Source organism: Erinaceus europaeus, chromosome 19, assembly GCF_950295315.1.
Source record: "Erinaceus europaeus chromosome 19, mEriEur2.1, whole genome shotgun sequence".
In the NCBI taxonomy this organism is placed as follows: Eukaryota; Metazoa; Chordata; class Mammalia; order Eulipotyphla; family Erinaceidae; genus Erinaceus; species Erinaceus europaeus.
Window position 1 is genome coordinate 21,177,114 of NC_080180.1, and position 22,088 is coordinate 21,199,201.

The 22,088-nt window shown below is 54.4% G+C and overlaps 1 protein-coding gene and 1 long non-coding RNA gene across 6 annotated transcripts in view; one reads left to right on the forward strand and one right to left on the reverse strand.

Moving 5' to 3' along the window:
• Positions 1–22,088, reverse strand: part of SYT2 (synaptotagmin 2) — a 117,089-nt gene that overhangs the window by 27,131 nt on the left and 67,870 nt on the right. The window contains exon 1 of one of the 4 annotated variants that reach the window (XM_060178589.1): positions 15,925–16,032. The exons of the other annotated variants lie outside the window; for them this stretch is intronic. The gene's annotated coding sequence lies outside the window, so the exon portion shown is untranslated. Of the gene's footprint in view, positions 1–15,924; positions 16,033–22,088 lie in introns of those variants that run through there. 4 annotated transcript variants of the gene reach the window in all.
• LOC132534724 (uncharacterized) lies at positions 1,463–10,061 on the forward strand. 2 transcript variants are annotated; one of them, XR_009546434.1, is made up of 4 exons: positions 1,493–1,590; positions 2,173–2,209; positions 8,561–8,780; positions 10,018–10,061. It is a non-coding gene; the product is annotated as an uncharacterized LOC132534724 (long non-coding RNA). The 2 variants fall into 2 exon arrangements; XR_009546435.1 differs by lacking the exon at positions 2,173–2,209 and having other exon boundaries at positions 1,463–1,590.

The window sequence follows — 22,088 nt, forward strand, 5'->3', positions numbered from 1 at the left end:
TAAACAACAAGGGCAACAAAAGGGAAAAATAGCCTCCAGAAGCAGTGGATTCATAGTGCAGGCACTGAGCCCCAGCAATAATTCTGGAGGCAAAAAAAGGGGGGGGGATTCTCAGACACGTTCACTTCCTCTGCTGATTTTTTCATCCTTTTATAATAATGCAATTTCTCACTGTTTTATCTAATAAAAATTAAGGGGAAAAAAAGAAAAATATGGCCACTGGCAGCAATGGATTTATAGTGCAGACACTGAGCCCCAGTCATAAGCCTGGTGGCAAAATAACAGTATATGTGAGGTGTGTGGAACTGTGTGCATGGGCACTGTGAGTGTGCTGTGTGTGAGTGAGGTGTGTACTGCAGACGGCAGTAGGGGGCTGTGGCTGGTGGCATGTGCCCTCTGTCCTCACTCTGAGGAAGAAGTTGGAGGCCTGGCCACTCCTCCCAGTTTCTGCTTTCTCCCAGAACTTAGCTCATGGAGCCCCATGGAGCCCCCACTGTCCTTCCAGGAGTCCATGCACCTCCCCCTCCACCCCAGCAGAGTGGGGACCCCCTGTGCACACCTAGCACCCCAACCCAGGCTTGCTGATTCCCTGAGTCAACGTTCACAGCCTGGAAAGGAGGCAGCACCTGGAGGCTAGAGGCAGAGAGGCTCCATCATCCGGGTGATGGAGCAGAACAGCAACATCCGGGAGTCTGGCAGAACATGCAGGGGCTCCCACATGGCTCTGGCCCATGGAGATGGGTGACAGCCACCAGGAAGGGAGCAGGGCAGGGAACCCTGGAAAGGAAGGGTGTGTGTGTGTGTGTGTGTGTGTGTGTGTGTGTGTGTGTGTGTGTACACCACCACATTAATGTGTACATCCACATTGGCACTCTGAATATGTGTGCAAATGAGTGTGCAAACATGTGAGAAATCCCACGGAAAAGAGAACTGAGGTGGGAAGGGGTCTTTGGCCATAGCCCTTCGTGGGTTCAGGAAACTGGGGTGCTGTCTAGAGGTCCTGCACTCAACAATGAGGGGGACAAACTCCAGCACAGATCACCTGACAGAGCCCAGGGTCATAGGCCACTGGCAGCCGCTACAAAACAACTATTGCTTGTCCTTCAAGTGAGCGACCCTCTTCCTGTGAAGGTGACAGGCATCTGGGACCTGGAGGAGTAACAGAGTTGGCCTCAAGCCCTTTCTTTTCTCTCTCAAGCCTTTAGGAAATGATTTTGACCCTTTGGGCAGTCCCTCCATGACCTCTCAAGAGGTGGGGACTTTTACTTCTGAGTGTGACCAGTGTGTGTGTGTGTGTGTGTGTGTGTGTGTGTGTATTAAATAAGCCACACATTCTGAACCACACTAGACCCTCAGTATGTAGGCATTTCCTTTCTTTGGCTCTCCTGCCTCATGACTGGCTGTGTCCACATTGACCACATGACAAGGTCAGGCTTGGTGTCCCCAGATAAAAGCTGAAGCACCCAGGGGCACTGCCAGCCTGGAAGTGAGAACCGGGGAGGAGCCTGCCAGTATGAGTTCAGTCAGGAAGAAAGGAGAGCTGCCCAGGATGTAAGATGATGCCATTCCGGCCTGCCTGGTTCTCTTGTGGTGGGTAATTCCTACTCCAGGTACTGTGTTCCTGAACTGTGAGGTCCGCCTGCATGGCAGGGCTGTGGGCTGCAGGTGTCCCACTTCCCTCTGCATTTCCTGCCAGCCCCACTGGTCCTGCTCCCAGGGCAGCCTGGGACTGCGTCTGCAGCAGATAGGGGCTCCTGGGCACAGAGTCCACCAGCCCTCTTCTCCATAATCTCTGTCCATCAGGTTCCTGGGTCAAGTAGGGAGAAGAGAGACCCTCAAGCAAAGCAGGAGGCACAAGCATCAAGGCCTAGGCTGGAGCCATGATGGATGTGGTGGGTGGGCCTGCTGTCTTGACCTGCTCACCAAGAGAGACAAATAGGCAGCCCATGGCCTGGCTTTCCCCTCAGGCTATGCCTTCAGGAAAGGGGGTTCTGTGCAGCTCAGACACTTCCCCCCAAGCCAGGGAGCCTCAGGCATGAGGACTGCCTCCTCATTAATGAGGTCTATGCAGAAGCTGCCCACTCTGCAGCCTTGGAAATAGTCCCTGGCCTCTCTGAGCATCTGAAAACCCACCCCTTCATTGATTCCACACTCTCCCTCACTTCCCCACAGCTGTGCCAGGATCCCTGCTGAGTGCTGGGAACACAAGGTGAGTAAATCAACTCTCAGAGGCGGCTAGCAGGAGACAGAGGAGGCTTCTCCCTGTAGACAAAGGACACAGCTGAGGTCCAGCGGCCCAGGCATCATAGTGAACTTGTCCCTGACTTCCTGGTACTCAGCTCAGGGCTCTTTCCTCCCCAGCAAAAGTAGGGTGTGGGGATATCATGGAAGTAATGGGCCCCAAGAATGGTGGTACATGCCGAGAAAAAGAAAGGACACCCCCCCCCAGTCTGTGCCAGCACTGGATTTCACTTAATGCCCTGTGGAGTGGGTACTGCTATTCCCACCTTACAGACGAGGAGACCCAGATTGGGCACAAAGCAGAGCATGAAAGAGGCTGCTCACCCACATATCTTGGGCAACATCCCCTTCCCTGGAGGACACAGACACAGCACCCTTGCCCACCCAGGGCAGTCTCCACTAGGACTCAGGTGTGAGTCCTGGCCTTGACAGTCATGCCTCCTGCTTGAGGGTCTCTTTCCTACTCAGCCAGGGGGCCTGATGAATGGTGGTTGCCAGGGAGGAAGGGGGAGGGTTCAGTACCCAGGGAACCCCCACTTTCAGTAGCCTGAGAGGCCCCATCTGCATTCACTAGGAGACGTCAGGCAGGGGTTATCAGAGGAGGATTCAGTCTTGATGAGTCCCCCATGCTCAGCTGTTCAAGGAAAGGAGAGTCATCAGTCTCTAGACTGAGATGCCCATTACCCTCCAGACTGAGATGCCCATTACCCTCCAGACTGAGATGCCCATTACCCTCCAGACTGAGATGCCCATTACCCTCCAGACTGAGATGCCCATTACCTTCCAGACTAAGATGCCCATTACCAACAGCACCTCCGACAGCTTCAGTTCTGGAACCCAAAATAGGTCATGAAAATCCCAGGGGCACAATTATAGTCCCCAGAGAAGCTAGTTTCCTCCAGCCTGACCCTGGGAATCAGTGGCTGGGAGGGGCAGAGCCCTGGACTCCAAAAGCCAGTAGGGTAAAGGAGGGGAGGATGCAGAAAAACTCCAAATACCAAGTCCCAATGTGGGATTCTGTAGGGGAGCAAAGCCTGGAGGCAGCACCACTGAGGAGGAGGAGGAGGAGAGGAAGGAAGAGGAGGAGGAAAGGAAGGGAGAGGAGGAGAAGAAGGAGAGGGAGGGAGAGGAAGAGGAGGAGGAGGAGGAGAAAGACAGGGAGGGAGATGAGGAGGAAAGGAAGGAAGAGGAGGAGGTAGATCCACAGAAGTAGAGATTGAAGGGGGAGGCTGAGGGAGACTGAGAATAAAAAGAAAGGGCAGTGGGCACCTCCTTAACACACTCTGATGGTCCAGCTTAAGATTTCTGCCTTTGCTGAACTTGCTGGGAGCTAGGTCTCTCTGAACAACCCTGCTCAGGGCTAGTGATGTAGCCCACCTGGATAATGCCCCATTTAGTGATACTTTGCCAGGCAAAGGTTTTGATACTTTTGCCAAGTAAGGAATTTTCAGTGCTGTGATCTCTTTCCCTCTGTCTCTGCCTGAAAACAGATAAATAAAGAAATGCACCAATGGACACGGATTCAAGCCCCTCTGCAGGGGGATATTTCATGAATAGTGAAGCAGTGCTGCAGGTGTCTGTCTCTCTCCTTCTCTCTCACTTTCTCTCTGACTCTACTAAAAATGAAGGAAGGGAGGGAGGAGGGGAGAGAAGAAGGGAAGGAAGGAAGGGGGAAAAAAGGCATGCATGGGGGGGGGCAGGCAGTGGCACACTTGCTTGAGTGCAAACATTACAGTGCACAAGGACTCAGGTTCAAACCCCTGGTCCCCACCCTCATGAGTGGTGAAGCAGGGCAGGTGCCTCTCTCATCCTCTATCTCTTCCACTCCTCTAAATTTCTATCTGACTCTATCTCCTAAATATATAAAATGTTTTTTAAAAAGGAAGACAGGCAGACGGGCAGGAACCACCCTCTCCCACTTTTGCCCTCAGCTCCTGCCCAGCCTGCCCTCAGGGATCCAGCTCTATCCAGGCCACAACCTCACCCTGAGTCTCTGAACTGTTCCTGGCTCCCCCACACCTGTGTCAGTCACCCCTGGACACTCACACTGTCCACTGCTGAAACCCTCTCAGGCTCTCCTGGATGTTCAAGTCATGTGTCGGTGTCTGACTTGGGCCACCTTACCGAAGTGAGCAAGTCTGGCTCCTCCTGCCTAAGGAGGAGGCTCCTCCTGAGCCCCTCATCCCTCCTACAAATGACAGAATAGAGCAGTGATGAAGTACCCCCTCCAGACAGCTCAGGACATCCCAACTGGACTGCAGCCAGTGGGCCAGCCTAGAGGTGGTGTCCAGGATGGGCCATTAGAACGGGTGGTATGGGTCCTGGGAGAAGAGTCACTTGGGGAAGCATGACTGGGGACAGAGAAAGGAAATTCAAGAGAGCAAAAAGTGAAAAGTGGCCAATGATTTTTTAGAAAAAAGCAAGACCAGAGTCATACCAAGTCTGGAGAAGAACCAGAGGGGAGGTTGTTGAGAACTGAGTTTCAGGTACTTCTGCCTCCAGAAAGAAAGTGAATCCCTCTCACTGGCAAGCCAAACCCAGCCCCCCACCCCCATCCCCACACACAACTGAAATACAACCAATCACTGCTTGGCAAGTTGCTTTCCATCACAACTGCCAATTATATTCACGAGTGGATCACTTATTTGCAGAAGTCACCTATTTGTATAAAGGGTCCTAAGTGAGGACTTTCCTTGGCTTTTTGCCTGATGAGCATTCCCCTCTTAGGGGACCTGGAACAGCTCACTGCTCTCTGGGCCTGTGTTTTCAGAACTGCAATTCTGAAGCCCTGAGTTAGCATAGGGGGCTCTAGCGTTTGCTCAGCTGCAACCCTGTGAGCAGTAACCCTTGAGCTGTGACACAGTTGCTAAAATTCCACCAGACTTGTTTCTCTTGCCAAGGATAAGCAAGCCAAGGAGAGAAATTTAGCCATGAAAGAGCTCAGGGAGAAGCCTGGGAAGTGGCACAGTACTGGACTTTGAAGCATGAGGTCTGGACCCTCCAGCATTGCATGTGCTAGAGGGATGTTCTGCTTCTCTTTCTCTCTAACAAGTACATAAGTAGAAAGGAAGAGAGAAAGAAAGGGAGAAAGGGAGAAAGAAAGAAAGAAAGAAAGAAAGGAGAGAGAAAGAAATAAATAAAGAAAGAAAGAAAGAACAAAAGAAAGAAAGAAAGTAAAAAGGAGAAGGAACCAGGTTACTGAGTGCATATGTTACAATGCACAAGGATCTGGGTTCAAGGCCCCCCCCCCACATACATGAGGAAGCTTCTCAAGCTGTGAAGCAGTGCTGCAGGTGTTTCTCTGTCTTGGGGTCACAGGACATGAGGAGTGGGCTTAGAAAGGGCAGGTGAGAGCCAGATCGGCAAGGATGGCTGGCATGAATGAAGACAGAACAAGACAGCCCACGTGGTGACAACTATCTCAGGCAGGTGAGGGATGGAGAAGGACACCGCCAGGAGCTGGGCAGTGGTGTGGTGCACCAGGTTAAGTGCACAGTGCGAAGCACAAGGACCCATTAAGGATCTGGGTTCAAGCCCCTGTTCTCCACTTATAGGGTGATGCTTCACAAGCAGGTATCTGTCTTTCTCCCTGGCTAACTCCCCTCCCTTCCCAATTTCTCTCTGTCCTGTACAATAAAATAGCATAAAATGGCCACCAGGGGAGTCAGGCAGTAGCGCAGTGGGTTAAGCGGACATGGCACAAGGCTCAAGGACTGGCTTAAGGATCCCGGTTCGAGCCCCCGGCGGCTCCCCACCTGCAGGGGAGTCGCTTCGCAAGCGGTGAAGCAGGTCTGCAGGTGTCTATCTTCCTCTCCTCCCTCTGTCTTCCCCTTCTCTCTCCATTTCTCTCTGTCCTACCCAACAATGACATCAGTAACAACAACGGTAACTACAATAATAAAACAAGAAGGGCAACAAAAGGGAATAAATATAAAAAAAAAAAATTTTATGGCCACTAGGAGCAGTTGTTTTGTAGTGCTGGCACCAACCCCCAGTGATAGCCCTGGAGACAAGAAATAAATAAAGAGAGAGAGAGAGAGAGAAAGGTACTGCCCCTGACTCAGGAGATCCCACCTTCTCAGACCCTGGGCAGGGCAACTCCTGAGGCCAGGATGCCGGAGACTTCTAGGTTGTCTGTGATGAGCTGAACCACTGTCTGCTCCCCACCACTGAGAATGGGACAAGCCAGGAGTAAGACACACAGGTCTCCAGCCTCTCTGCCCAGGGCCAGTGTGCGGAGCAGGGGAAGTAGGGGAAGTGGACATTTCCCGTGGCTCCTGGTGGTAACACTGCAGAGCACAGCCTGACAAAGCAGCCACCCACAGGAAAGCCATCTGTACCTGCAGGGCTCAGAGCACATGCCTTTGCTGAACACTGTAGTTCTGCCCAAGGAAACAGGCGAGAGGGAACAAGCTGCTAGCCCAAGCTCTCAGAGTTTGCAGGCTACATCCAACTCTGCACAACTGGGGAATCCACCATAGCATACTTGACAGGAGCACCCAGTTCCCTGGAACCTAGGGCCTCCCACCCCCTGTGGGCTGGGCTCCTGACTGAAGCCATGACTCCAGCTGGAATTCCTGGTTCCCCAGAGTCGGCCCCTGAACCGAGCCTAGGAGGCAGCAAGTGCTGTCTCCACGTCTGTCAAGGTACTTCTGATCCTCTGCCACAAGGTCCAGCTCCTCGCTCACTTTAAGCAGAAAGAATGTCAGGTACCTGGCCTCCGTTTTCCTCTAGCACCCACCTCCACATTTCTTGGTGATGCCCCAGCAGTCAACTAGAGCTAAGTTCACCCCATCTCCAGGACTCAGTGGGGAGCACCTCTTTGATCCTGTCCCCAATGCTGCACTGTGGCCCCTCTTTTCTCCTCTCTCTGACCCCTAAGCTCCCCCTCCCCACTACCACCATTTTTTAACCAGATCACTGCTTAGCTTTGGCTTGCAGTGGTGCCAGGAATTGAGCCCAGGGACTTTCAAGTGTCAGGTGTGAAAGTCAGTTTACAGCAGGAGAGACAGCATAATGGTTATGTAAAATATTTACATGCTTGAGGCTTCAAGGTCCCACGTTCAATTCTCTATACCACTCTAAAGCTGAGCAGTGCTCTGGTTAAAAAATAAATAAATAAAGACAGAGATAGAGAGGGGGAACAAAGAAAGAGGATAAAGTCTATTGTGTAAACCACTTTGCTATCTCCCCAGCCAGGCAGCCCTCTTCGTGGTGTGAGAGGACAGAGTCCAGCTCAAAACGTGGGAGGATTTTTTGCATAATCAGCATTTTCAGAAACCCTAATGGGATGGTCGTTTTGCAAGCTAATGAGCGCCCTGTCGCAGGGGCATCCAAGCTGAGGTGAGAAGGGATGTTCTAGAGAGAAGTCAGGCTGGAGACTCAGCACTGGCCTCGACAAGCATCAAAGTTCCCTTAAAAGCCTGCCAGTCTGTCATCTCTGATGGTTCCAGCCACTCCTTGTTGTCAACCGACCTTAGCCCTGCCAACTTGCAGGCACCTCACCCTCAAGAAAAAGCCTTTTCTCAGCTATGTGGGGAGTTCTCTTTATAGCATCTCTCCTCTGGAAGAGATGATCCAGAGGTGTGGATGTTAAATACAAGCAAGAAGACCGGACTTGAGACTTTCCTGAGCAGACAAAAAATGGTTAAGCAGAACTATCCAGAGAAGCATAATGTAGGTTATTTCTTGCAAATGCCTAATAGTCATGAAAGAAACTCAGGCCCCCCCCACCGACCCCTGCCCTGGATAGAAACTCCAATGAGATGATCACATTAAGCCAGGCCCTTGCCACCCGGAAGCCTGGCCAGAATAAACAAGTGCTGGGGCAGGCGAGAGTTCGGGACTTTCCCGGCACCACTGAGCTTCAGATCAGCCTCTCCGTGCTAACGCCCCCTCCCTCCAGCTCATGGGCTGTTCTTTTATGCACAATGCAGCTTTAAGTCTTTTTTTTTTCTTTTTTTGCCTCCAGGATTATTGCTGGGTCTCTGTGCCTGCACTACGAATCCACTGCTCCTGGAGGCTATTTTTCCCATTTTGTTGCCCTTGTTGTTCTGCTTATTATGGTTGTTATTGTTGCTATAGCTGTTGTTGTTGTTGTTGGATAGAACAGAGAAAAATGGCGAGAGGAGGGGAAGACAGAGAGGAGGAGAGAAAATAGACACCCACAGACCTGCTTCACCGCTTGTGAAGCGACCTCTTGCAGGTGGGGAGCCGGGGGCTCGAACTGGGATCCTTATGCCGGCCCTTGCGCTTTGCACCATGTGCACTTAACCTGCTGCGCTACTGCCTGACTCCTGTCTTTTTTTTTTTCTACCAGGTTATCACTGGGGCTCAGTGCCTATATGATTAATCTACTGCTCCTGATGGTTGGTCATTTTTCTTTATCTTTTTCTATCTTTGATTTGAGAGGACAGAGAGAAATTAAGAGAGGAAAAGAAGATAGAGAAAGTCAACTGCAGCATTGTTTCACTCATCGGGAAGCTTCTCCCCACCTGCAGATGGGGACCGAGGGACTTGAATCCAGACCCTTGAGCATGGTAATATATGTGGGCTTTACCTGGTGTACCTGACCCCTAAAGCTTTAAGTCTTGATCTGGTGGTTTTAATCTTGTTACTGTGGGTGTTTGAGGGAGGTCAGGGTGGAACAGGGTACAAGACCAAGGGCAGCACTAGGAGACAGGGCCATTTCCAAGCTGTGGGGCACCTTCAAACGGGGACCAGCTCTGGCTTCCTGATGGGAGGGGGGGGCACTGTAAAACAAGAAGGGAGCCCCACTCAGCTCACTGAGATTCATTAGAGAAAAGGGTGAATGTTGCAGAGGTGTGACGGCAGGCAGCTCGTTAAGCCCACAGAGCTTAAAAATAGTGAGGCACACAGGCATTGGGGAGAAGGGAGCTGGGGACTGACATTCCAGTTTGTCACACCAGAGGCAGGAACTGCAGCCCCTGCAGAGACAGAATCCATCACCAGTGGAAGAATGGCTGGGAAGCCAGTGTCTCCCCTCCTCCCCAATCTCTCTGGGGAATCATGGATCACGTGCCAATTGGAAATGCCACACCCAGCTCCTCGGAGGAGCAGCTAACAGGCAGTGGGTGCAGTGGTGAGAAGAGCAAGACACAGTGACTCCCACCTGCCCCAGAGGAAGTCAAAGTCTACCTGTCCAGGGACATTCTACTTGGCTTCCGTAGGCCTGGGCACCCCACCAGTGTCCTTTGTGCCATATTTCCTGCCAATTTGGTGTCCAGACTTTGGGACCAGGAGCCTTCACTCAAATCCTCTACCACTACCTGTCAGCCTGGTGACCTTGGAGAAGCTACTGGTCGTCTCTGAGCTTCCATTTTTATATTCTGTAGAGCACTGTGATAATGAAAGGCCATCATCACCCATGTAAAATACTTCAAACAGGGCTCCATAAAAGCTAGCTTTAGGGCTCCTGTGTTGAATAGGGGCCTCAGATCAAATCGATGGGGTTTATAGTTAAAGACGTTTATATACTTTCCCATATTTTGAAACTACTCTCTTCCCTAATCCAGCTTTCTAGTCCTTTTTCCAACTATGACACCATCTCCCCAGACAATACCTTTGGCCCACCTACATGATAGCTGTCAGACTCAAGCAAAAATTAGCAAAGTCATGCCCCTTTGGAATAAACCTAAATAGACCTACTAGCTTTTTCCAAAAATGGAGACCCCAAATCTCATCTGTTATATTCTTGCCTTTAGGTTCCCGATTATTAAACAGTTTTTTCTGCTTTATATCTTAATGCTTTTTCAGTCACAAAGTTCCAGATGCTACCATGATGTCAACCTGAAACCCCACCTGGAACCTGGAACCCCACCTCTCCAGGGCAGTACCCCACTAGGGAAAGACAGAGTTGGACTGGGAGTATGGATCAATCTGCTAACATCCATGTCCAGCAGAGAAGCAATTACAGAAGCCAGACCTTCCACCTTCTGTATCCCATAATGATCCTGGGTCCATGCTCCCAGAAGGATAAAGAATAGGAAAGCTTTCAATGGGGGGATGGGGTTGGATACGGAACTCTGGTGGTGGGAATTGTGTGGAATTGTACCCCTCTTACCCTATGGTTTTGTCAATCATTATTAAATCAGTTTTTTAAAAAATAGCTAGCTTTAGAAAGAAATGTGCCATTGGAGCCAGCAAGTCCACTCATTGGTATGTCCCCCAAAAGATGAGAACATATGTCCACACTGGCTTCCAGATCCTTCTAACGTGATACTCTCAGACTCCTGCCCTGCCCCACACTCAGCTCCAGTGCATGTTCCTTTAGCTACAAAATGCCCTTTTAGGGGCCGGGCAGTGATGCACCTGGCTGAGTACACCCATTACTATGCTCAGGGACACAAGTTCAAGCCCCCAGTCTCCACCTGTAGGAGGCAAGCTTCAAGAGCAGTGAAGCAGAAAGCAGTGCTCTCTCCCTATTTCACCTCCCGATCTCAATTTCTCTCTATCCTATCAAATAAAGCAATAAAAAATTTTAAATGTCCTTTCACTTTTAAGAACCACCAGTCATAGCCCCTTAGCACCATGTGCCAGGAACCTACTGTTCTTAGAGCTTTCTATGAATATTAACATGCTCGGTCCTCACATTGGCTTTATAATGCACAGAGTTTATTTATTTATTTATTTATTCCCTTTTTGTTTCCCTTGTTGTTTTATTGTTATAGTTATTATTGTTGTTGTTATTGATGTCATTATTGTTGGTTAGGACAGAGAGAAATGGAGAGAGGAGGGGAAGACAGACGGGGAGAAAAAGAGAGACACCTGCAGACCTGCTTCACTGCTTGTGAAGCAACTCCCCTGCTGGTGGGGAGCTGGAGGCTCGAACTGGGATCCTTACGCAGGTCCTTGCGCTTTGTGCCACCTGCACTTAACTCGCTGCGCTACTGCCTGACTGCCAATGTACAGACTTTTATTCCTCTTGTAAAAATGAGGAAACCAGGTGCTGCGATAACTTAGCCATAGTCCCTCAGTAGCTGGGGTTTGATACCTAGGCTGCCTGGCCCCACCACCACTGCCAAGCAATGCTGGATGCTCTCTGATCCCCACCGGAGTTGAGCTGGGCTTCCGGGGCTCAGGATGGAGCCAGGCTGCAGGAAGTCTGCTCATGCCTAGGGCCTTGTGCTGGTCCGCTGGGACAGGCTGCAATCTGCTAGGCCGGCCTGGGCCTAGCAGTGGGAGCAGGTTGGAGGCAGCTTGGAGCTGGCAACCTGGCTGCTGCCCCCCGCACCCCCCCCCTCCAGTGAGTGGCAGAGCTGAGAGATGCTCCTGGCTGCGGGCACTGCAGTGTCTCTCCAGTTGGTGCAGGGTAGGTGCCAGGCCCTGTCCCCTCTTGCCCCTTCCCAAGCCAGTGTGTGCATGTGTGTCTGCATGTGTGTGTACGTGTATGTGTGTGTGTGGGGGGGCACTTTCTGGCTGCTCTCCAGGGACTGCCAGCTCTACTGATGTATAAGGGGGCCCTAGGACACGGCTTTTGGGCAGTAGCCCTGACCTCCAGGAATGCCACTGCTGCTTCCTTCCACAACCAGCCCTGCTACTGTGGACTCCAATGCTCCCGCTTCCAAACGCGCCCTTTGTTAAATGGCTAAGACTCCTCGAGCCGCGCAGCAATGACAAAAGCCATTAAAGCAGTCGGCAGCTGCCACGGGTGCAAGATTTCATTCCAGTGGAAGAAAGGCTTGCTCCAGCTTTGGACCCTCCTCCCACCCCCAAGCCCCCCCTGCCCCCACCGCCATTCCCCAACTTCAGGAGACAGAAAAGAAAAATGGACAGATAAGCAAACAAAGGCAAGAGAAAGGCATTCACAGCCTCTCCAACCACCAAGGGCTTTGCCCACCTCATTCTTTTGCCCTGGGACCCAGGTGAGGAAGTGGGGTGCTTTCTGTCTTCTGTTCTGCTCAGTGGGCATCTGCCCCAAGACCTTTCTGCAAAGGCTTCAAAAGTCCAGGGAGCCAAAGGCTGGGGAGGCGATAGCCCAACAACAAGGGAGATTTGCTGCAGCTGCAGGGATAAGTGAAGGGCAGGAAGATGCCAAAAATGCATATGCTCCCTTAGAAGTGCTCATACCCAGGCCCTGCACATGGTCACCTTCCTATAGAGAATCGCTGCTCCCCCTCACCCCCAGCCAGACTGCCTTCCCCTCTCTGGCCACGGGGCAAATATCGACTTCCTTTCACTCCGGCTGCCGATGAAGCCGAGGCCAGCAGGCCAGCTATTGTCTCCTGCTGCAGAGGGCCAGGCAGGCTGTCAGCTCAGCCGCTCCCAGCAGGACGAGGGCGACCGGCCAGGGATGCCCATCACAGCCCTGGAGGTGATGCTTCTTGATGTTCTCTTTGTTTCATCTTTCTTTTCTCTCCCAGTCCACAAGGGATTGTTTTTGCATATTGCGGCTCTCCAGCAGCCCCCAAACCTCTCCTTGATGGATGCCCACCTACCCCCAACCCAGCCTGTCCCCGATACAGCCCTGTGATAAGGACAGATGTGTACAAAGTCCTGAAGTCAGAGTCACAGCCCAGGAGGGAGAAGAAATCTTTGGCACTTCCTCAGAAGCCTGTGCCTGGTGATGACTGGAGGCCCAAGGGTCCATCCTAGCCCTCTGACCCAAGCTCAAGTCTGTCATGGCACAAAGCCTTGAAAGGCCCAGTCCCTGTGCAGCTCCCCATCCACACTAGGAATCCCCCCAGGGGCCAGGTGATGGCACACCTGGTTAAGTGCTTACATCACAGTGTGCAAGGACCCAGGTTCAAGACCCTAGTCCCCCACCTGCAGGGGAAAAGCTTCACAAGTGGTAGAGGAGGGCTGTAGGTGTCTATCTCCCCCTCCCTTCTCAATTTCTCTCTGTCTGTATCCAATAATAAAAATAAATACTATAAAAAGGGAGTCCCCCCACATTCCAGGATACTTACATAAATCCATCCCATGCCATCTCTCAAGGCCCCCCCAGGAGATAGATACACTATTCCCAGTTCACCAGTGTTGACAGCTCAGGCTCAGAGAGGCACCCCAAGGCACACAGCCAGGAAAGAGAGTACTTGAGCAGAAGTGTGAGTCTGTCTGTCTGAATTGTCTCTGCTCTTAGCAGAGAGAGATGGTGTCACTTGCTGTCCTAAGCTGTCACAGGATGGTGACTGAGGAGCAGAAAGCCCCAGACACCCTCAGCAATAGCAGAGCTCACAGGGCCACAATGCAAGAGTGAGAAAAGCCAGCCTCCCACTATGCAAAATGGAGAAACTGAGTCCTACAAGGGGACGACTAGGCCCACACATTGAATCTGACCCAGCTCTAACCCCCCCCCCCCGCCAAGTGCACTCATTAAGTCTAGCTTGGCATCCTGGGATCCTGGTGATTATCCCCCCCCCCCCCCCCGTGTGAGCCAGCACCTTTGCCACTCCTGTCCCCACCCTAGTGCCAATGTGTCAGAGGCAAATGGCTCATTTCTAGAAGATTCGGGGAGTGGACTGAGAGGCTCAGAGGGTTATAGCTATGCGCGGGGGGGGGGGGGGGGAAGGGGGGGTTGCCGAGGGGGGTGGAAAGTGGGCCAGGCTGAGCGAGAGGAAAACAGGTGTGAGGGGACAGGACACCAAAGCAATCTTGTCCCCATGAAGTTTCTACAGCAGAATGATGACTGATGGGGAGAGGGGAGAGGAGAGAGAGAGAGAGAGAGAAGCTGTTTTCATTCTGCAGGGACACTTTGGAATCCACAGGGAAGACTTCACTGCCTGCTTTCTGATTCCCCTGGTCACCACTGGTCAGCAGAACAGGCCACCCCTCCCTGCTCAATGATCCCTGCTTTTCACTAGGAGACACCACACCCCAGCACTCAAGACCACTCAGCCCTGGACTTGCTCTACAACAACACAAAAACATCACCGCCAACATCACCTCATTCTGATAGCTGAGTAAAGATTCGAAGCCACTTGCTCAAGGTCACCAGCTGACCGCCAGTCCAGCCAGGAGTGTGTGGGGCCTTGAAATGGCCCCCCTTACAGAGTCCTTCCTCTGGGGACAGGATTGGACTTGGGGAAGGTGGTGGAGAGGACTCCCAGGGCCTGCTGCCCTGGCCTCCCTACCCAGTCCATTTCCTGCTGCCAGATCACCAGTCCAGAAGCTGAGCCCCCACCCACAGGGCTGGAAGGGGGCTAGCTCTCTCACTGGGCACAGGAGGAAGGCATGGGGGCCTCCTGCCCAAGGTCGCACAAGGTCACCCAGAGGGGAAGCAGAGCCTGGAATTCAGTTCCCCACTCTCACCTAAAGGCCACCTCCTCCCACACTCTCCCCCAGGTTGCGCAGAAGCTGGTCTGGTCTCTCAGAGTCAGATTTCAGTTTCCTGGGGGCGACTTTGCTGTTGAGGTTGCCCAGTGGGGTGTTGTTTGCTCTCTCTAAAAGGGACCCCCTCTGATCGCTGCCTGGGCGAGTACTGCCTCATGGAAAGGCAGCATGGGGGGTACAGAGCATAACCTTGGGAGGTCCTTGACACTCCCCCTTTAAGCCAGTCCTGTCCCTGCTGGAGAGGCAGAAGACCACCTCCCCCCCCTCCACACACACACACACTTCCCCCATTTAGGGCTAGAGTTCCCCACAATGGGAAGGGAGCTGGGTGAGCAGCAGAGAGGGCTGGCTCTGCTGCCTTCTGCAGGAGGGAAGCTACAGCCCCCCAGAGGCTAGGTCACCAAAGTTATGTGTTGGGAGGGGGTGTTTGGGGCTGCCTCCACAGCACCCCTCAGTGCCACGAAGGCCAGCAAGTGTCAGTAACATTTTTAGACACCAAGTTCCCCAAAGCCCCATTTTCTAGATGAAGATGCTAAGGCCCAGAGGGATGGGTGAACTGTCCAAGGACGTGGGGTGGGGGTGGGGACTCAGAATGGGGACTCTCTGAGGTCCCCTGAAATGTGGGGTGCACAGCCCTGTCCTAAATTCTGGCCTCCCCTGCACAGGCAGAGAGCTAGGCCGCCGGTGGCTCTTAAGAGACAAGGCTGGGGCTAATTCACCTGCCGCCTTCTCTCCCCATTCTGGAGCCCTCGGTATCCAGATCAGAGACGCAGAAGCGGGCCCAAGGTCACACAGCAAGCGGTCCAAGCGGAGCATGCGCGCCTCAGTGCCTGTAGCCCCTTCCCCACCCCATCCCCTACCCGGCCAGTCAAGCTCCCCACAGGCGGGGATCCTCGAACCCGGTTTCTCCACCGCCGCGGCGCTGCAGAAGAATGAAAAACTTTCGGGGAGAGGAGGGGACCGAAGCGCAGTGGAGAGCAGGTCCCGTGCCCCGGTCTGCGTCAGGGGGGGCTCCCCAGCCCCCTCCACCCACTGCGGCGAGGCGGGGCGGGATCCCGCGCGCCCTGCACCCACTTTGCGCTGCGCGGCCGTCCCCTCTACACCTCCTCTCGGACCCGGGCTCCGGCCAGCTGCGGACTCTTCCCGGGGGGTGGGTTCCCCAACCCAGCGTATGCTCCCAGCCCCGTCCCCGCCACAGGCTCCGTCCCACACTTAGTTTGAAAGGGCTGTGCCGCCCAGCCCAAAAAGTCGGGGTGTCCCAGCGTAGCGCCCACACCCGCCTAGGCCCTCGGTGGGGGTGCCGCTGGGGGTCCCAGCGCCGCCTCGCTCCGCACCCCGGGGTCCCCCTGCGTGCCGCCTTCCGCCTCAGCCCCCACCCGGGGCGCCTCTTACCCAGGGGCGATCGGGGCGCAGCTGGCCTGGGGTGGGGGTGGGGGCGCGGAGGTGGCCGAGGTCCAGAAGTCCTGGTCCCCTCCTGTCACTTCGCGGCCGGCCGGGCCGCTGCGGCTCTGCTCCTGCCTGCGCTCCTCCTCCCGCTCCTCCTCCCCGCCCCCCGCCCCTCGCTCCCCGCTCTGCGGTAGTAACAACCTGCGCTCCCCCGCCCGCCGATTGAGATGCGCCGCACATCCGCCTGCACACTGCGTGGACCGGCCCGCCCGGACACCCCCCAGCGCCCCCTCCTCCCGGGATGGCCGGCGGGGTCCAGGGAGAAGGGACGCAGGAGCAGGGAGGCGGGCGAGTGAGGAAAGGGGGGCGGGTCAGCCGAATGTGTAACCTCAAAGAAGTTCGGGGTGGACGGGGCCCACTCAGCGCCCCCCAACCTCGCGGGGCTCCCAGGGAGATGTGGAGTATCCCACGGCCCGAGTCCTCCTGCGACACCCCGCACCTCACAGCTCCCGCCCCCGTCTCCGAGTTGAGGGGCTTGGCTGGGGGAGGAAGGGGCCCTCCCCGCGTCCGGGGTCTTAGGTGGGAGGGGGTGGATCTGCTTCAGGGGGAGCTCACGGAGGTTCCCTGAGTGGGGGGAGGAGGGGAAATGGAAGGAGAGGACGTGGAGGGAGACAAAAGGCAGGTGCTGGGGGGGCTGGAGGGTGCCCGAGGCCCCCACGTTGGTCCCGGAGCCTGGGCCTCCCTGCAACTTCTTCGGGAGGGAAGAGAGTGTAGGGGTCCCCGCGAGGAAAGGGGTAGGTGTCCACTCTCTCAGGACCCTGGGTCCCGCCCCTAGACAGGGAGCCCCCCAAAGGGCTCTGCTGATGCCTCCTCCCTCGCGGGGCCCAGCGCGGACCGGAAAAAGGGCGGGGGGAGGGCTGTGTGTCCCCCTGAACCCCTGCACCTCCTAACCCCCCGCCGCCGGATCAGGCGGATCCTCGCCACACACACACACACACACACACACACACACACACGCCCTCAACTCAGCACCGTCCTATTGAATCAAGTTTGGGGTCACCTAGGAAGGGACCCCCCCAAAACCCTGCATACTGGAAGGGCTTCATTTGGTACTGTCCAGGGCTTTCCCTGCCGCAGAGTCTAAGAAAGCCGGGGAATTCCCAGAGCCTGCAGTGCAGCCCTCCTCCCTCCCTACGCCCCCTCGCCCAGCCCCGCAGCGCGCGAGGACAGCAGAGAGGAAGGCGGGCACTGCAGTGCCGCAGCTCGGGCTCGGCGGCTGGAGCCTCTTTCCACAGAGCGGCAGATCGCTTGTCACAGACCCCGGGCTGCGGAAAAGCTGATTCAGGGAATTCCAGGCTGCGGGCCCCAGGGAGGGAGCGCGGCTGGCGAGCGAGCGGGAAGGGTGTGTGCGTGTGGATGGTGCACAGAGCTACTGGCTTGGCTGTCAGACCCGCACCTCCTTCAAATAGAAAGAGGCCCAGAGGGTAAAAGACTCAAGGTCATATACTTCACTGGGAGGGTGCAAGTGTTCCCTCCCCCAGGTCCCCCCAGACCCTTGGATGCTGCGGGGCTCCGCGTTGGGGGGGTGCGTGGGAGACACGCACTACCCCCCAGCCCGTCTCTTTCACTCGGAGGGAAGAAAGGATTCTTCTCTGAAATTCCCTCCTTTTGCCAGAAGGAGGGAGGGAGGGGCTGGAAGCTAGCTGGATTGTGGGGCTCCCTGGTGCTCCAGGGGACACCCCCACCCACCCATGGAGAAAGTCCCCATCTTGACAGCTTGAGAGATGCTGCGTGGACCCTGGGGCCTGGACAGAATGACCCTCCTAACTCCAGCTCATACAATGGATCAAAAGCTCCCTGTGCCTTCTTCGAAGCTGCCTCAGGAGGGGCTAATGATAGAAAGTAAAGCATTTAAGTAGAACTATGCTCCTGAAAAGACCTGTGTTTAACGTGAGAGGCCCCTCCTGGGAGAAAGGGGCACTGAGGGGGCAGGGAGGGATCAGATGACATAGCTCCAGGGGGGGTACCAGGTCCCACAGTGAGGCAGGAGCTGTGTGTCCTTGGGAGAAGGCCTTGAGGTGGCTCAGAGCCTGGAGGACCCCCACCCTCCAGTGTGGAGGCAGTAGGCAGCCTTGGTGTCAAGGCAAGATGGGAGGATGCTCCCACAGAACTCCATGCTGGGTTTGGGGCAGTGTCAAGGTGCAGAGATGGGCTTCGAGGTCCTGAAAGTTATGCCTCCGAGCCCACATACAGCAATAGCTTCACCTTCCTCCCTGGGTACTCCTTGGACCCTGGTTGCCCCTCCCTCACATGCCAGCATCTCCTTGTGACCCCTGCCCATCCCTCAGCCTCACCTGGCTCTACCACCCCCTCACCCCTGTGCCCCCACTGCACAGGTCTGGAAAGGAGCTTGTTCTTGCCCCAGGGCCTTTGCACACGCTGCCCCTCAGCAAAAGGAAGACCTTGTCCTCTTCCGTCACCATGACAACTCCATTTCCTTTTGCCAGTCTCAGTTGTCCAGCATTTCCTTTGTGTCCTCTGCAGCACTGACAGCCCTCACCACACCACCCCACCCCACCCCTACCACCAGCCTGGAAACTCCACGAAGGAAAGGACCCCTACCCGTAGAACAGGAACCCAGTACACCTCAGTGACACCAAGGTTCCATGCCCTCAAATACCGGCACCGACACTCATACACCGTGTGACCCAGGGCAAACAGCTTAACCTGGCTGGGCCAGGCTTTCTCACCTGCAGTGTGGGTGGGGGCTCAACCATAAAACAGGGTTGCTGTGAAGGTCAGAGGGAGAATGTGGGCTCGGGATGGCAGACACCGCCTGGCACATTCCTGCTCTCTCCCACTGGGGGAAAAATAAGAGATGAAGGGACAAAGGAATGAGCCTCCCCAGAGGCTCAATATATCACCGCCTGGCCCTCCAGCCTGCCTCCTGCTCCCCCTCACTCGGGCTCTTGGAACCCTACACCCCCTCCCCCTCCCCACCCTCCCCGTCCTCTTCCTCCTCCTCCTCCAGGCTTCCAGCATCAAGTACACAGCACCCATGGGGGCTCAGGTCTCACCCCTCCGGCTCCACAGCCCAAGTTCTGCTCGGGGTACCTCAGGGGCCCCCCGAGTTCTACCTCCACTTGTAGCAGCAGTAGTGGACACTGGCACAGCCAGGGGCACTGTGTGCCAGGATGGCTCCTATCACCCCCCTCAATGGCCACCCATAGTCACCTCCCAGTGAGCCAGCTCCAGCCCTACCCCCTGACTGGTGGGGCTGCCCCAGCTTGGGGCACGGCTCCAGCCTGGGACCTCAACTCCTGCTGCCACTGTGTCCCTGGGAAGGCTTCCTGGTGGCAGCCTCATGCCTGGCAGGACCTCAGTGGAGGTGGACGGATCCTCCCCGACCTGCTCCAGGCCTTCCTTCCCTCCAGACATGAGTCGAGCACCCCCCCCCCACCTCTGCTTCTGACAAGTGACCCCCAGCCCCAGCCTGGCAGAGTGAGAGGGAGAATGATGGAGAAGCGGGGGGAGAGGGCCGATCCAACGCTTCACCCCACTTTGGGCCTGTCCAGACTCTCAGTTCCTCCCTCCTCACAGCACAGCTGATGGGCTGCAGACATCACCACAGGACACCAAAGCCCACAGGCCCTTCCCTCCATTCCCTCATCTTCCTCCTCCATACCTCTGGCTCCTCATCCCTCACCCCCTTCCTTCACTTCTTCACTGAGGCTCAGGCAGCCTCATGACTCCTCATAAAAAGCTGTTATGCGCAGGTGGTGCAAAGCACAAGGACCGGCATAAGGATCCCAGTTCGAGCCCTCGGCTCCCCACTGGCAGGGGAGTCACTTCACAAGCGGTGAAGCAGGTCTGCAGGTGTCTATCTTTCTCTCCCCCTCTCTGTCTTCCCCTCCTCTCTCCATTTCTCTCTGTTCTTATCCAACAATGTCGACATCAATATCAACAACAATAATAACTACAATAAAACAATAAGGGCAACAAAAGGGAATAAATAAATATAAAAAAGAAGCTGTTAAGATTGGGTTGGGGGGGGCAGGAAAAACAGCTCCCCAGAGATAACATCTGCCTTGCCACTCACATAGCCCATGTTCAAACCCCAGCACCACAAGGAAAGCGCTATGGCACTGGAAGAAGGTCTGGTGTGGTGGTGGTGGCTCCCTCTCTCCCTCTCTGTCTCTATCTCTAGCTGAATGAAAAAGTGCTCCCAGAGTAGTGAAAGACTGTGGGTGGGGGTGGGAATTTAGTTTTTGTTATTTCTTTTTTAAAAAAAAAAAAAAAGTTTATTTATTTACTTTTATGAAAGAGAGAAAGCAAGGGATGGATGGATGGAGAGAGTAAGGGATGGATGGAGAGAGGGAGGGAAAGAGAGAGAGAGAGAGAGAGATGCCAGATAACTGACTACTCAGCTCTAGCACATGGCAGTAGCACGATCCAACCTGGGGCCTCAGGTGCGCAAGTCCTGTGCTCTCACACTGTGCCTCTCTCCCGGGAGCCACACTGACACCTTTGCTGCAGCCCTGGACCATGTGGTGACAGTATGGTGGCTACAAACATAGTTTGAGGAACCAGGCTGCTGTGTGTGACCAGGTCCCCAGGGGTGGCAATGGATGTCACATACTGAGTGTTTGTTGCATGCCCGGCGACCACCACGCTCTGATGTGAATCTATTTATTTTACACAACAAAGCCAGGAGAAAGCATTATTCCTAGAAGTGGCATCAGAGAATGGAGCCAGAGCCCAGCACATGCACAAGACACCCCTGCCACGTGCTCCGCTGGCCAATTTCAAGAGTCCTTGTCCATAAACAAAAAACAGGCGGGGTGGGGGAGTACAGGTCCTGGAAAAGGAAAAGGATGACAGAGAACCTAGTGGGGGTTGTATTGTTATGTGGAAAACTGAAAAATGTTATGCATGTACAAACTATTGTATTTACTGTTGACTGTAAAACATTAATCCCCCAATAAGAAAATTAAAAAAAAAAAAAGACAGACAGGGCTTGGACACTTGAGTCCTATCTAATCCCGATAAGCACCTGTGAAGTCAGTGTCCCCATTCCACCAGTGAGAAAATTAAGGCTCAGAATTGCCAATGATTTGTCCAAATCCACAAAGTTGAGCCATAGCAGAGTCCGGGTTCCAGTCCTACTCTTTGGGCCCTGCAGCTCTAAAGCCCCACTTCCTGGGGTGAAAGCCAGGAGTGTGATCTGCCCAAGACTTTACTACTATTATTTTTAAGACAATTCATTTTCATGAGAGAGAACCCCCAAAACTGCTCATCACAAGGTGGTCCTGGGGGTTGAACCTGGGGCCTTGGGGGGGACCTCAGGCATGCAAGACAGTCTGTTCCCAGCATGTCCCCCACCACACATACCTAATTGCAGCCTCTTCCAGACAGCTGCAAACCCAGTTCTGGTCTTCCCTGAACAAAAGACCGGGTCATCATCATCTCTCCTGGGCGGATTTTTCCTGGATGTGAGAAGCCTCTCCGGGTTTTTGCCAGACATGTCGGCCAGCTGAGAACAGATGTTTGGCGGGGAAATGGAGCCGGGTCTAGGCTTGAGGGCCTCCCAGAGAAGTCGAGAAGCCAGAAGCTCCAGCTCCCACAAACAGGTCATGCAGACTGCAGGCAAGGGAAGTCTGTGCCTGTGTGAGCCCCTGTCTCGGGTGAGTCTGTCCCTGCTCAGTGCCAATGTCTTATGCAGCGTCCAGTGTAACTGAAACCACTCACTGGAAGGCTGAAGGGGTTGCCGTTTGCGCAAAGGGGGCGCCCTCTACTGGTCCACAGTGCATATAAAGGATGCAGCTTGCACATCTATTCTTTCAGTGTGGTTGGGTCTTTGGGGAGGTGGGAAGAGAGAACTCAGCAGGGAGATGGCTCAGCAGCTAGAACAAAGGATTTGCAGACCTGAGGCCCAGGGTTCAATCCCCAGTACCACCTATAACAAATAAGGAGATATTTAGAAATGAGAGCCAGTAGGACGCTTTAGGGGTGGCAGCTTAGAGAAATCCTGCCACTAGCCTTCCCTCACCATCCCTTGCCACACGCAGAACAGTCTCCTCTGGAAAGATAACACCCAAAAACCAGCTGAGCAACTGCATGTCGGGCACGCAAGGAGACCACGCTGCAGCTAAAACACAGCCTCAGCACAG